The sequence below is a fragment of the Mustela nivalis genome (genome assembly GCF_964662115.1).
Source record: "Mustela nivalis genome assembly, chromosome: 3".
In the NCBI taxonomy this organism is placed as follows: Eukaryota; Metazoa; Chordata; class Mammalia; order Carnivora; family Mustelidae; genus Mustela; species Mustela nivalis.
The window spans coordinates 99748558-99761980 of record NC_139022.1 but is presented as its reverse complement, the minus strand read 5'-3'; the positions used below and the strand labels follow the sequence as shown (position 1 = coordinate 99761980).

General features: G+C 37.6%; 1 long non-coding RNA gene across 1 annotated transcript in view; it reads left to right on the top strand.

Annotated features, from left to right (window-relative positions):
* Window positions 1-13423, top strand: part of LOC309862316 — a 203945-nt gene that overhangs the window by 64379 nt on the left and 126143 nt on the right. Inside the window, exon 2 of the long non-coding RNA XR_014310411.1 lies at window positions 8940-9037. This is a non-coding gene — a long non-coding RNA (uncharacterized lncRNA). The remainder of the gene's footprint in view (window positions 1-8939; window positions 9038-13423) is intronic.

Genomic DNA, 13423 nt, shown 5'->3' with positions numbered 1-13423 from the left:
CCTTCATCTCTTCGCTCAAATGACACCTCAGTGAAGTCTTTTCTGACCTTTGTATTTAAAAATATAACTCCGTTTCCTCCAATGCCAGAGGCTTTCTTCCATCATTTCCTGCTTTACTTTCTTCATCTAATGAAGATGAAATAGTCTTTACTTCTTTTTTTTTTAGAATTTCTTTTTTTTTTCATTTATTTATTTTCAGCATAACGGTATCATTATTTTTTCACCACACCCAGTGCTCCATGCAATCAGTGCCCTCTATAATACCTACCACCTGGTGCCCCGACCTCCCACCCTTGCCCCCCGCCACTTCAAACCCCTCAGATTGTTTTTCAGAGTCCATAGTCTCTCATGTTCACCTCCCCTTCCAATTTTCCTCAACTCCCTTCTCTCTAACTCCACATGTCCTCCATGCTATTTGTTATGCTTCACAAATAAGTGAAACCATATGATAATTGACTCTCTCTGCTTGACTTATTTCACTCAGCATATTCTTTACTTCTTAATTATTTCTTTGTATATGGTCAGTCTCCCTTTAATAGAATACTGACCCCATGAACGCAAAGACTTCTATATGGTTTGTTCATCGCTCAGTCCCTAGTTTCTGAAGAATTCCTTCACACATGGAAGATGTTCAATAAAGGTTTCTTCAAAGAACTCACTGGGGAAAGAACGCACTATTCTCAGGAATCCAGGAAGCAAAATGAGCTTCCTACAACATTAGAAATGGTATGCAATGACATAATTCCAAGGTTTTGGAATTATCTAGCCAAGAGACTGGACAAGGCGTCTTATGACGCCTCACACTGAGATGTCAGTTTTCTTTGTCAGGGTAGTCGGAACTCTTATTTAAAACATATTTCTTGCTGAGCTATGAAGATCCGAATTTATAAGCTTGGATTTTTCTACTTTTTCCTGAAAAAAAAAATTGGTAAAATTATGGAAATGAAAACCTCTTAGCCTTTATGACTACTGTAGTTTGCTCAGTAAAATGGATTTCAGACAGAAACATTTCACCCTCACACGGGGCCTTTCAAAATCATTCCCTGACATTTTCACTCATGCAAGTGCAAATGCCTCCTGATTCATGGAGATTCGAAGCATGTTAAAAACCCAGGCTGTTCTCAATTATGCCGGGCTTGCTATTCCATCAGCAAATTATGCAAGACTATTTTTGCTCTTCTCCTTGTTCATCCCACTTTTAATCCTAAAAATAGTGTTAGAATTTCTACCCTAAGTGGGGAAAAAAGGTAAAAGAAAGTAGACAAAACTTGAATCTGGTAGTTTATTTATTTATTTATTTATTTGGCCTGTGACCATCTAAGATGTTGAACAGGGGAAGTTCTGTGAGCTAGGAGCCTCGGGAATTACCTAGAATTTCACTGGCTAGGGCCAAGAAGAAGAATGAGGTAAGTGAAAAAATGTTGGATTCTAACATGAGATATTCTGAAAATCATCTCCCCTCCCTGAGTGAAGATTTCTTTATCTACAAAGTGAAGCATGACCCCAGTTTACTCACTAACTTATTCACTGAATAGACATTTATTGAGTCTTACCATGGTCAATCCCTGAGTGTATATACATGAATGACACAATTCTTCTCCTTAAGGTTTTCACAGTTTAGGAATATAGGTACTCAGAAAAAAACAATATTATATGGTAGTGTGATAACATTTATAAAATGGAAATATACAAGGAGCCATAGGATCCCAGAGGTGGGGTGGCCGGGGACAACAGGGAAGGCTTTCTGAGTGAATGATGTTTGAGTGAGTCTTAAAAGATGACAAAGATTGGCTAAGTGAAGGGAACTAGGGCAGAGAATGGAGGAAGATTGTAATTGGAGGGAACAGCAAAGTAACTTAATAAACATTTACTGGTACACATTGTATGTAAAGTACGGACTAAAAGCTAGAAATAGAGTAGAAAAGTAAATGGACATGTTGATTTCCTTCATTAAACTGACATTTGTAATTGGAGGGAGTTCAAAATTAATTATTCCAGGGCAGTTGTGTTAAGTAAGGACCATGAAGGAAGGGTGGAGTCTTAAAAGATATGCTTTTAAGAAGAACCAGGTCAGGAAAGAATTTTTTTTTTTTTTTACATTTTATTTAAGTCTTGAAGGATTTTAAAGTACAAATCAGTAACAAATTAACTTGGAAATGGGAATAGGGGACCAAGGGAGGGGAAATGTTTCAGGCATTGGTAATGACAAGACCTGACTGGCTTTTAAAAACATCACTCTTGTCACTCTGTAGAGAACAGATTGGTGACCAATTAGAAGATAACCCACAACAGTCTAGGAGGCAGTGATGTCCCAGGGACTTATGAAGACTCTCAGTGGTGGAGTAAGAGAGAAATGTCTCAGATAACTTAGGGAGGTGTGACAGTGAGATAAGGAGGAGTAAACTGAGGGATTGCCAGCACAAAGATGATGAGATCAGTTGTCAGTGTATTGAGAATGAGGCATTTGTGAGACAGATAAACTGAAATTTAAGAAGGAAGATAGACATGGATATGTGACCTTTGGGGAAAAAGAAAATATCCAGAAGGAAATAGAACCTCGAGTGGCATCAGGGTATAAAGGAGGGATGCTTCTCATGAAGAGATTATGGAATGAGAAGAGCACAGAGTGTAGGACCAAGGCTTGAGCACTGCCAAAGGTAAAGGATTATGTTAGAGGTGGATGAACCCAAAAAGAAGTTAGAAAAAGGACACATTATGAAACACTAAGGTAGTGTAACAAAGAGGTTGTCATCACTGGAGATGGAAAAGTATCCAATGAATATAGCCAAGTGAATGTCATTGGTAACCTTTGTGAGAGCTGTTTCCATGGTGTGTCTAGGGCAGATGGCATATTGAAAAAGACATGAAATAGTGTGATGAAATTGGGAAATAGGGCAGGGGTAGAGAATGGAAAGCTATTAATTGAGATAATGTACATAACAGCCCGTCTATATATTTCTATTGTATTTACCCACTCTGTCCCTTATTCTCTTTGAACATGTAGGATTGTAATACATATAGGTAATATGTACCCCTGTATTAGGTAGATAGGTAAGCAGGTAGGTAGATAGGTAGGTAGATAGCTAACTAGCTAGTACCTAGCTAGATGAATATCAACAATTTGGACCCTAATTTAATAGTGACTTAAAATGGTGAACTATTCTATTGCTTTTAGATTTTTCATTCTCAGAGAAATTGTGTATTTTTTTAATATCTGCACTCTGCACTGACTGAGCGCCAAATGAAAAGATTTACACCTGTGTGCTTAGCAGCTTGGAAGGACACTAACTGCTTTGTCTTGCTTCCTCTATTTTTTCTGTACCTGCAAGACCAAAACTAGAAGCTGTCTTCCAGCTGGTGTTGCGGTGTCGCTGTGAACAGCACGAGGTCTGCTTAAACTAGAGTTTGTCATTATGACTTATCTGGAGTAACTATGTGAAGTAGATACTTTGTATTTCCAAGTGAGAGTCTTATTTTCAGAGTATGTCTTCTTTCACATTAATCCCAGATATTGCTAAATTAAAGCTCATCAACTTTTGAAACTTTCTTCTTTTTTTCTTTTTTTGGCATGGTTTTCAATCCCTATTTTTTCATGCCTTCACTCTTTTTAAAAATGAAGTGTCGTTTAAATTAACAGGTGCAAATCCAGAATACATGGTTACAGTCAATCATGGCAAATGCAACCATGTAATCCATACAAATATGGAGGTTTCCTTCATTTCCTCAGTTTCCCCCAGAGCAACCTAATCCAGGACTCCTTACAAATAGACTTATAAATTATATACAGCTTTTTATTAGAGCAAAAGAGTGCTCAGCATTTTATTTTTGAGAATATAGCTATTCTGCGTGTCAATAGCTGAATAATTTTCCATTTTCTCAATATATGATAATTTGTTTAATCATTTTCTTGCTGGTGAACATTTGTGTGTTTTTCCTTTCGTTTTTTCTGAATTTGTGGCTTTTATCTAGAAAGCTACTATGGACACTCTTACTCCAATTTATATGGGGTCATATGTTTTTATTTCTCTCAGGTAGATACCTGTCAGTGAAACTGAAGGGTTATCTGGAAGATACATACTTAACTTTAAAAGAAACTGACAGTTTTCCAAAGTAGATAGACCACTTTATACTTACCTCAGCAAAATATAAGAACTTTTATGTTCTATACCTTTGTCAATATATGCAGGATTTTGTTGTGTCAGTCTTACAATTCTGCTCTGTGTAAAGTGGTGTCTCATTGTGGTTTTAATTTGTAGTTAACTGATGACTAATCATCTTGGCAGTTTTCATGAGCTTATTTGTTATTTTTAATATTTATTTGTAAAGAATGTGTTCAAGACTTTTCACCAAATTTTATTGTTATGTGAACTGCATTTATATAATTGAGTTGTTAAAGTTCTCTGTATAACCTGGAGAGAAGTCCATTTTCATAAATAAGTGCTATGAATACTTTTTCTCAGTATGTGTCTTGCCTGTTCATTGTATTTAATGATGTCTTTGATGAACAGAAATCACAGAAACCAGAAGATAATGAAAGACATCATTAAAGTGCTTAAATAAAAGAACTATCTGTACAGAATTCTGTGTCCAACAAAAACATTCTCCAGAATGAAGGCAAAAGATAGATATTCTCAGATGAAGAAAAACTGAGAGAAGTGTTGTCAACAGAGTACTGCGTAAGAAACAGTGAAGTAAATTCTTCACTCTAAAGGAAAAAGATGAAGGGGAAAACTGGGATTTTTACAAATATAGAAATAGTAAATATTTGAGAAATGAAAAAAAGTAAAAAGAGAGGTTTTGCTCTTAAGTACTTTAAAACATATGTAATTATTTAAAGCAAATACTGTCACATTGTCTTCTGGAATTTTCAACATATGTCAGTGTAATAAAACGGACAAGTAAAGCAAAAAATTCACTGGTGAAAGGAATAAAGGAAACTCTGTGGATGCCAAAGTTATAAACTGTCTATGAAATAATATGATACTATTCTTAGTAGACTGTAAGAGGTTATGTAGATGTATAGTAATCCAGAGAGAAATTAGTAAAGAAAAGCAAAATTATAAATAGATAAAAAGTCAGTGAATATTACCAACAATAGCAGAATATTCTTTCTTCCCAAGTACATATGAAATATTCTACACACTCACACACACACAAACACACATACACACACACACTGGTGAAGAAATTCAAGACTTAAATAAATGGAAAGATGGAAAGACATACCCATATTCATAGGCAGGATGATCTAATATTGTTAAGATGTCAATACTACCAAAATGATCTGCAGACAAAGGCAGTCCCTATCAAAATTCCAATAGCCATTTTTATAGACATATAAAAACTGATTTAAAAATTCATATAAAAAATTCATCTGAAATTACAAGGGGTTTTAAGTAGCCAAAATAATTTGCAAAAGAATAGAATGGGACTCACGCTTCCAGATTTCAAAATTTAAACAAAGCAACAACAATCAAACGTGGTGCTGGCAGAAGGATAGATGCATAGATCAATGGAATATAATTGAGAATCCAGAAATAAACCAGTACACTTATAGGCAATCAATTTGCAACAAGGATTCTGTGACAATTCAATAGCAAGCATTTTCATTATACATAAAGTAGTTTTTAAAACCATTTTAGAACTCTCCATATTTTCTAATTCTGCTTATGTCATTATTGCCACTTTGTGAGTTACATGGCTTTGAGTATTCATTTACATTGACACATTTATTGTCAAAAAGTTGTTTGTTATATTCCCTTGCTAGTGTTTTAATGACTAGAAGATCTAAATGTCATCCTCTCATTTATTACTGATACGGTTAATTTGCATTTTCGTTCTCTTTGTTTCATCAGTCTACCTAAAGGTTTATTCATCTTATTAGTCTTTTTAAAGAATCGACTTTAGGTTCTCATAATCTTTATTTTGTCATTTTTTCTGTTTTATCAGCTTTGTGCTCATCCTTGTTTTCCTTTCTTTTGTTAATTTTTTTTCGATTTTCCTATCTTTTATCGTATTTTGAAGATGCACACGAGTCACTAATTTTCTATCTTTTTTATTTAGTACTTTTTCCTGATTTAACTTAAATTCATAAATTTTGATATATTATGTTTTTATGTTCATCTGTCATTTCATCTGCACTTCAAGGAAATACTGTATTTCCTTCTTCACAGAGAAGGAAATCGAGAGAAAGGGGGTTAAATGACGAGCCCAAGACCCCTTACTTAGGAATTCACAGACCCCAGTGTTAAATCCAGGCTTTTCCACTGTGTCAGAGCAGACTCTCCATTGCACAGAACCATTCCTTACCTCTGTCTGAGCCTGCCTTTTTGACATTGACTTACATCTACTTATAGTCATTGTTGAAAGGACAGACATAGGCAGTGCATCAAGGTATCTGTACAATTTGTTCTGTTTGAATTTGAAACTATAGGTGTTTCTCTAGAGAGAAATCAGAAAGGGCTGTGGCTTTTCTTGAATTGTTCTCATTAAGATGCAGAACTTGTTCTACAGAATTCAAATTGTAAGGATAGAGACGACGCAACTGGTAAAGTCACATCAAGTAGCACCAACATCATAAATCAGAAGCAGAAAAAAAGCAGAGGGGATGCTTTTGATCATAGCACATGCACATTAATAGGAAAATGATAAAGCCCTGTAAAAATACCAGTTTTGTATGTTCCTTTTCCTACACCTACTTTTTAGAAAATCGAATCTATTAATAGCATCCTGGTTCTGGAAGAAGGATTGATTTAACCATTTTTTTTGACTTTGAAACACGACTAGTTTTCCAAGTTTTTTTTTCTTTTTTTTAAGAAATATGTATTGAAATTTTTAGAGATTTCAAAATCTTTTTTTTTTTTTTTAAGATTTTATTTATTTACTTGACACAGGAAAGAGATCACAAGTAGGCAGAGACAGAAAGGAGGAGGAAGCAAGCTCTCCATGGAGCAGAAAGCCCAACGTGGGGCTCGATCATGGAGCCCTCGATCCAGGACCCCAGGATCATGACCTGAGCCGAAGGCAGAGGCTTTAACCCACTGAGCCACCCAGGCGCCCCGAGATATCAAAATCTTAGAGAAACGTGACTTTCAACTGTTTGTTAGAAAAAGCCACGCAGTGATTCCCTTAGTTTACAAATGCGGAAATTTTCCCCATGAGGGTAGAAGAAATTTATCCAAAGCAATGATCTACCTAGGGTTCCTGATCCCAAGTAGCATTTGTGTGTTTCTCTCTCCTTCTGTCTTCCCCTCCGTCTGTGTGTGCACGCATGCACATGTGCCCATGTGTATATTTGATGAGATTATGGGTGCTTCTTATTTTCATCCTTTCAGTTATACTATTTCCTAATTTTTGACAATGAAAATACTTTTGTATTAAGAAATAAAGCTTGATTTTTATTTATTTATTTTTAAAAACTTGAGTCGGTAGGTAAGGGCTGAAATTGGCAGCAGCAAACAGCCAGGGAGTGGCAGGAAGGGAAAGTTTGTCACTGCCCACATTGAACTGGGCTTAAACTCTGGGAAGTGAGTTGAGGGGGCTCTGAAGATGAGCTCTGCCCTCCTTAGCCTGGACTCAAGAGGAGGTATAGGAGCCCCTAAATCTTTAGTCAGAAGCCAGATCACCCAGGAAGCCTCCATCATGTTCTAACAGAAGCACTGTGGAATGTGAGTCTTGCCTCAGCCACAATGCTGCTGGTGGGCTCTGATCACACAACATGTGCTTCAAACGCATATCTTTCCCTGAAAGCCTGACCCAAATAGTAGTCTCCTTCTCTTATATCTAACAGTGGATTACTTGCTAAGAAAAGGTTGGCTTTTTCTTTTTCCCTTTAACCTAGAGCCCACAAGAACCTTCTCATGGATGTTGCTGAAGGTACATGAAACAAGGGCTTAATTTTCTTTGTTGGAAGTATTTCAAAAATTTACTTGGAAAGAGAAAACTAAGAGAGAGTACCAACCCTGAAAGAAGCAGATTAATTGATAATTAGTGAAGTATTGAGGGTCAGTGCAGTTTGACACATGCATCATTGAGGGCCTGCTGGGTCCAAGCGCTGTTGGAGAACAATAATGTGTTTTTGTTCTAAAAATTCCAAACTCAAACATCCACAGGCATTCTGTCGCTCTGGAGCGAAGTGCTTACAGAGACAACATCTCCAGGTTTCCAGCTGTCATGATCAGCACACTGTTTGTAGAATGCTGAACAAGTGCATTCATTCCACAGGCATAATGTGATGTTATTCCAGCTGATTACTAGCATCTCTGTACAAAGGGTGGAGAGAGAGGACAGGGATGATGGCAGGTGAACACAGGTGTGTGTGTCTTACTGAGAATGAGAAGGAGCCACATAATTATGATTGTTTAGAGAATAAAGTAACCAACTACATTTCACCCAGAGCCTCTGAGATCCTCAATTTGCTTTAACTTGATGCACTAAATATATGCCTCTGAATAATTTAGGTCCTAACACTTCTCACCTGAGGGACCTAAAACAAATTTAAATGTGGATTTATTCAAATATGAACCCATACACATGAAATTGCACCCACACATCTTACTAAATAAAGACAATATATAGTACATGGAAATGCAAGGAAGGGGGCATTTTACAGTAAAAATACATATATGAAAAATAATTTCATTTATAAATAATATTTATTAATAAGTGAATTAAAATGAGCAGAACAGTATCACTATTATGGACAACTGATCCAGTTTGGGGAATATCCTAGATATCTCTCATATATATTTTATAGATTATAGGTCATATATAAAAATTTATATGCACAATACACAAATATGATATATGAAGGAAAAGATTTTATGCAAGTGCATATAAACACATTTTGCACCGATGAGATTTTTGCTCACTGACTTTCTACTGTGAGTGATGCCATAATCACTCATCATTGATGGAATTTCTTTCTTCCTCGATTCCAGAAAAGGTATGTGTGAGCAGAATTTGAAATCCCTTGAAGAGCCTTCCTGAGGAGGACAAAAGGCCTGGAAATCATCGAGGAAACACTCCCTCAGAATTGGTAAGTTTTGTCTCTAATAAGGGACATTGAATACAAATGTACAGAATTCTTTTTGAGAATTGGCAGAAGAGGTACTTGTCACTGAAGGGAGATCCTCTGTGAGAAAAGAGTGCCGTTCCTGGCCTTTGTGGTGCTTGTCTGTGCAGGACGCCGCCTGAGAGACCAGCACTGTCTCTCAGACTGTGAGCCGCTGTTTCAGACACTCCACCACAAGGCAGTGTGTCAGGGCGACTTCCCCCCTCCCTGGGGAATGGAAGCCAAGCCCACCCATTCCTTCTCCATCTACCCCAGTCTGGGTCACACATGCTCCTAATTTTCTTGGATTTTTTAGGGAGACTGAAGACCCTTTGAAAGGAGATGGTGAGTTTTCTGCAGTTAAGGTAGGTGGGAACTTCAGCAGTGAATTGGGTAAAATAGAAGAGATGTGACTGTGTTTGTTCCCCACGTTAGGGCAGCACCGTCTACTGGATAGAAATGGGAGGGGTCTCGCGGTGCCTGTGGCCCACAGAGGCACTGAGGAATGTACAGAACTCACTATATTTGTGATTTTGCAATTGGTTATTAGAGAAATGTTAGTATATGTGGAAACATTTTATTATATTTCAAGTCTACAGAGTGCTATCACCATAATTTACCTAATCAATTATTTATGGATATGTGTTGCTATCTACAATTTCCTTATTCCGATAATACTGTGATGAATATCCTTTCACATATAATGTCCATGTGCATTTTCCACTTCCTGAAGATACATACCTTGAAAAGGGATAGATGGATAGAAAGCAATTCACATTTAAAATTGATACCCATTTCTCCTTCCCTGCCTCTGATACTCAGTACCTCATGTTTAACTGAAAAAGAAGTATTTGGCTGATGCATTGTTGGTTTTCTTTGTTAATATGGCCAAGTTTCGCATGTCCCCTCATTCAAGCCAGTTGTCTGTGTGTGTCCTTATGTGTGCGAATTGTGAAGGAGGGAGTCTGATGGCTGTTGTAAACACTAGCAAGTTGTTCACCAACACTTTTTACCTCTTGGCTACTTACCCTAGACACCACATTTCCCATCTTTCCTTGCAGTTAACTTTGATCCTAGGATGGAGTTCTGGACACAGGAAGTAGAGGAAGGAGGTATCATTTTTTTTAAAATATTTTATTTATTTATTTGACAGACAGAGATCATAGATAGGCAGAGAGACAGGCAGAGAAAGGGGAAGCAGGCTCCCCGCTGAGCAGAGAGCCTGACGTGGGGCTTGATCCCAGGACCCTGAGATCATGACCTGAGTGAAGGCAGAGGCTTAACCCACTGAGCCACCCAGGGACCCCAAGGAGGTATCATTTTGAGGCCTGGTCCATAAGTCTCCTACGAGAATCACCATTTTCTTTCTCTTTTCCAGTCTACCTGCTACATATGGAGTTCCATGAGACTCTGAATGATTGTATGAAGTTTAGCCTCCCTCCACCATCAATCTTTCCATCCCACCAACCTACTTCAGATAGTGAAAGCCTAATTTTTATTGTGTTGAACCATTGGTTTGGGAATTGTTTGTTTTGTTTGTTTGTTAGAGCAGTTAACCTATCATGACTACTACACCTGCTGCTTTCCCAGGGTATATGTTTTGATCCCTTTTTCAATGTTGTATGTAGCCACCAATCTGACTTACTTTATTTTTCACAAACCATTCATAAGTAGGATGGATCAAAGCAAGTGAATGTATTAACCCATGTATAATACATAACCCACGTATTATATCTGAAACATGAGCCTAATTGCCATGCAAGGTGAATGGGAAGCTCAGAACCATGTAGAAACACTAACTGAAAATTGGCACATGGCACATGTCCACAGCAAGATTTGGAGGTTTTTACACAGATATGTAGACAGGGTATTTGGTATTAGTGGCATCTTGCTTGTGATTTCCAGAGGCTGCCAGCTTATAGGCGAGGTCTCCCTGGAGCCAAATCAGTCAGGATACGTGGTAGGGATTTGTGGAAATAGCCTATGTGGAAGTCTAGAAACCAGCTCCCATACTGTATTTGCCTCTGCCATGCTGTGATCTTGGGAAAGTGACTCTCCTCAGGAGATGAATGTCCTCTTGCATAAAACGAACCAGTTGAAATAGATCTGAGGTTGCTAACAGTGTATATCCTGTTTATTAACTCTGATTGATCACAATTTCATGAATGTCTGCTGAAAAGATTCTGAGGCCACATCAGGACTCAATAGAAAAGCGCCAGAGCGGGGGACTTAGGGTGGTCTCTGCATTGTATTTTGTCATCTGTATTTACTGAGTCTATGAATCTAAAAAGGGTGTTCAGTATTCATTCCTCTATTTCAATTTTATTTCATTGTGTCTGGTCCTGGGGGAAATAGCGGAAGGCTATAGGCTACTATTCAGGGTAACACTGAGAGCTTCTAAGTTTGACAAACCGAGTTCAAATCCTTTCACTGCAACTATCTTTGTTGGTGAGATGGGCTCACTTACCTCATCTTTACTTGTCGAAATAAGATCTACCCCAGAGGTTCTTATGGCAATGAAAAGAAATGTTCCATAGGAAAGTTTGGCATAAACCCTGCCACATGGGAAACATTCCACATGACCATAATGCCTGAGGTTATTCATGGGAATGAGAATATTAAATATGACAGAATGAGGAGATGGCCTGTGAGGTCTTAGAGGACTTTCTCCATAAGCATGGCTTGTGGATGGAGAATTAAGAAACTCGTCTTCTGGCCTTCAGGGTAGGACCCCAACTTTGAGATCCTGATGCTTCATTCTGCACCTTCATACTGAATTTATATATTCAGATCCTACTGGAAGAAAGTTTTGCGAAACATTTTAGTCATTTTCTACCCTATGCTCTCCTCTTAAAATCTTTGAAAATTGTATAAGCTTCCAGTGACTACCCTAATACATGGATATGTCAATTCAGCTGCCTCTGAGAGAGATCAAGAGGTCTCTCGATGAAAGACAGTATCCTTAAAGGTATATAATGGAAGTCTGTACAACCTCAGTTTTTGTCCCATCCCCAAATGAAGTCTGATAAAGGAACACCTGCTATCACTTTGGTACCTAGAGGGAAAACACACATACACACCAGAAACATGTCTTACCCTACAATTAAAAATTCAATGTTTTCTTTCATCTTTCAGCATGTTTTTCCCCCCTTGGTTGGTTTATAGGTTCGTTGGTTTTTTTCTTTAGAAGGCAGAATCAAATCAGCTTTTAGTGGCCCATGAAAGGAAAAATTTTACTGCTTTGCATGTTATATTTTGCTAAATCAATCAGTTCTCAACAGCCAGGACATAAGAATTCCAAGTCTGTAATGCACCCAGCTGCCAGGTGTCGACCTACTGTGTGCTCAGTAATCAAGTAAGTGATATGACATAACAACCTTATGAAAAGGTACTGTCTTCATCTTATCAAAGAAGAAAATGAGGCTTCGAGAAATTAAACTACTCCTTAATAGCACACAGCCAGTAAGGGGCAAGGCTTGTCTGTCCCTACAGTCTAAGCATTTGACTATCATGTACATTTCTCTTCCACCTTTTATAGTTCTACTGCTGAATCCACATAAAATAGACTTCAAGAATCAGGGCTTATATGGAGTATTTATTGTGTTCTGTGCAATATTCTGTATTATTTATCCTTTAATTCCTTTAACTTCTACCACAACCTTCTGAATTATGTATATCATTTGTCCCATTTTATAGATGAAGCTACTGAGACATGGAGAAATAAAGTAACTTGTCCAAAATTATACAGATGAGTTAATAATATACCCCAAACCTGTACCAAGTCATTGGAACTGCAAAGCCCATGCATTTAATCACACAGGGTACCACCTGGAGTAGAAACGCATGGAGACTCCTTTGTTCCTTCTGTTTGAACCTCCTTAACATACACACTGTCTTGTATTTTCCCATTCCCAGAGAGGATAGAGTATTTCAACACATTCTGTGTTTCAGTCTTATTAATAAAAAAAAAGAGATGTTTTTCCTTCTCTCAGCAGATACACTGTGGAGATACATCTATTTTTGTGAGTTTATTCCAAATACACAAAGGCGGCAAACATTATTTATTTATCTCAGGAGAAATTTGGAACTCCCAGACCTGATAACCCTCCAAATATCCCTCAAGTACAAACTTTGAAAGAAAAAAAACATTTTGTTATTTTTGACTGACTCTCCCTTCCTAGGGTTCTTGCTTTTCACTCCCATGTGCCCTCGCTCTCCGCATTGGCCCACTCCATGGCTTTTGTAGACTACTGATTCATTGTAATACACAATCGTGTTTCCTCCTGTTTAATTCAGAGCAAAGTATGCACCCTCCAATCTTTCTTCCATCTCTGTTTCCATTTGATTTTTACATCACATACAGATTTGCTG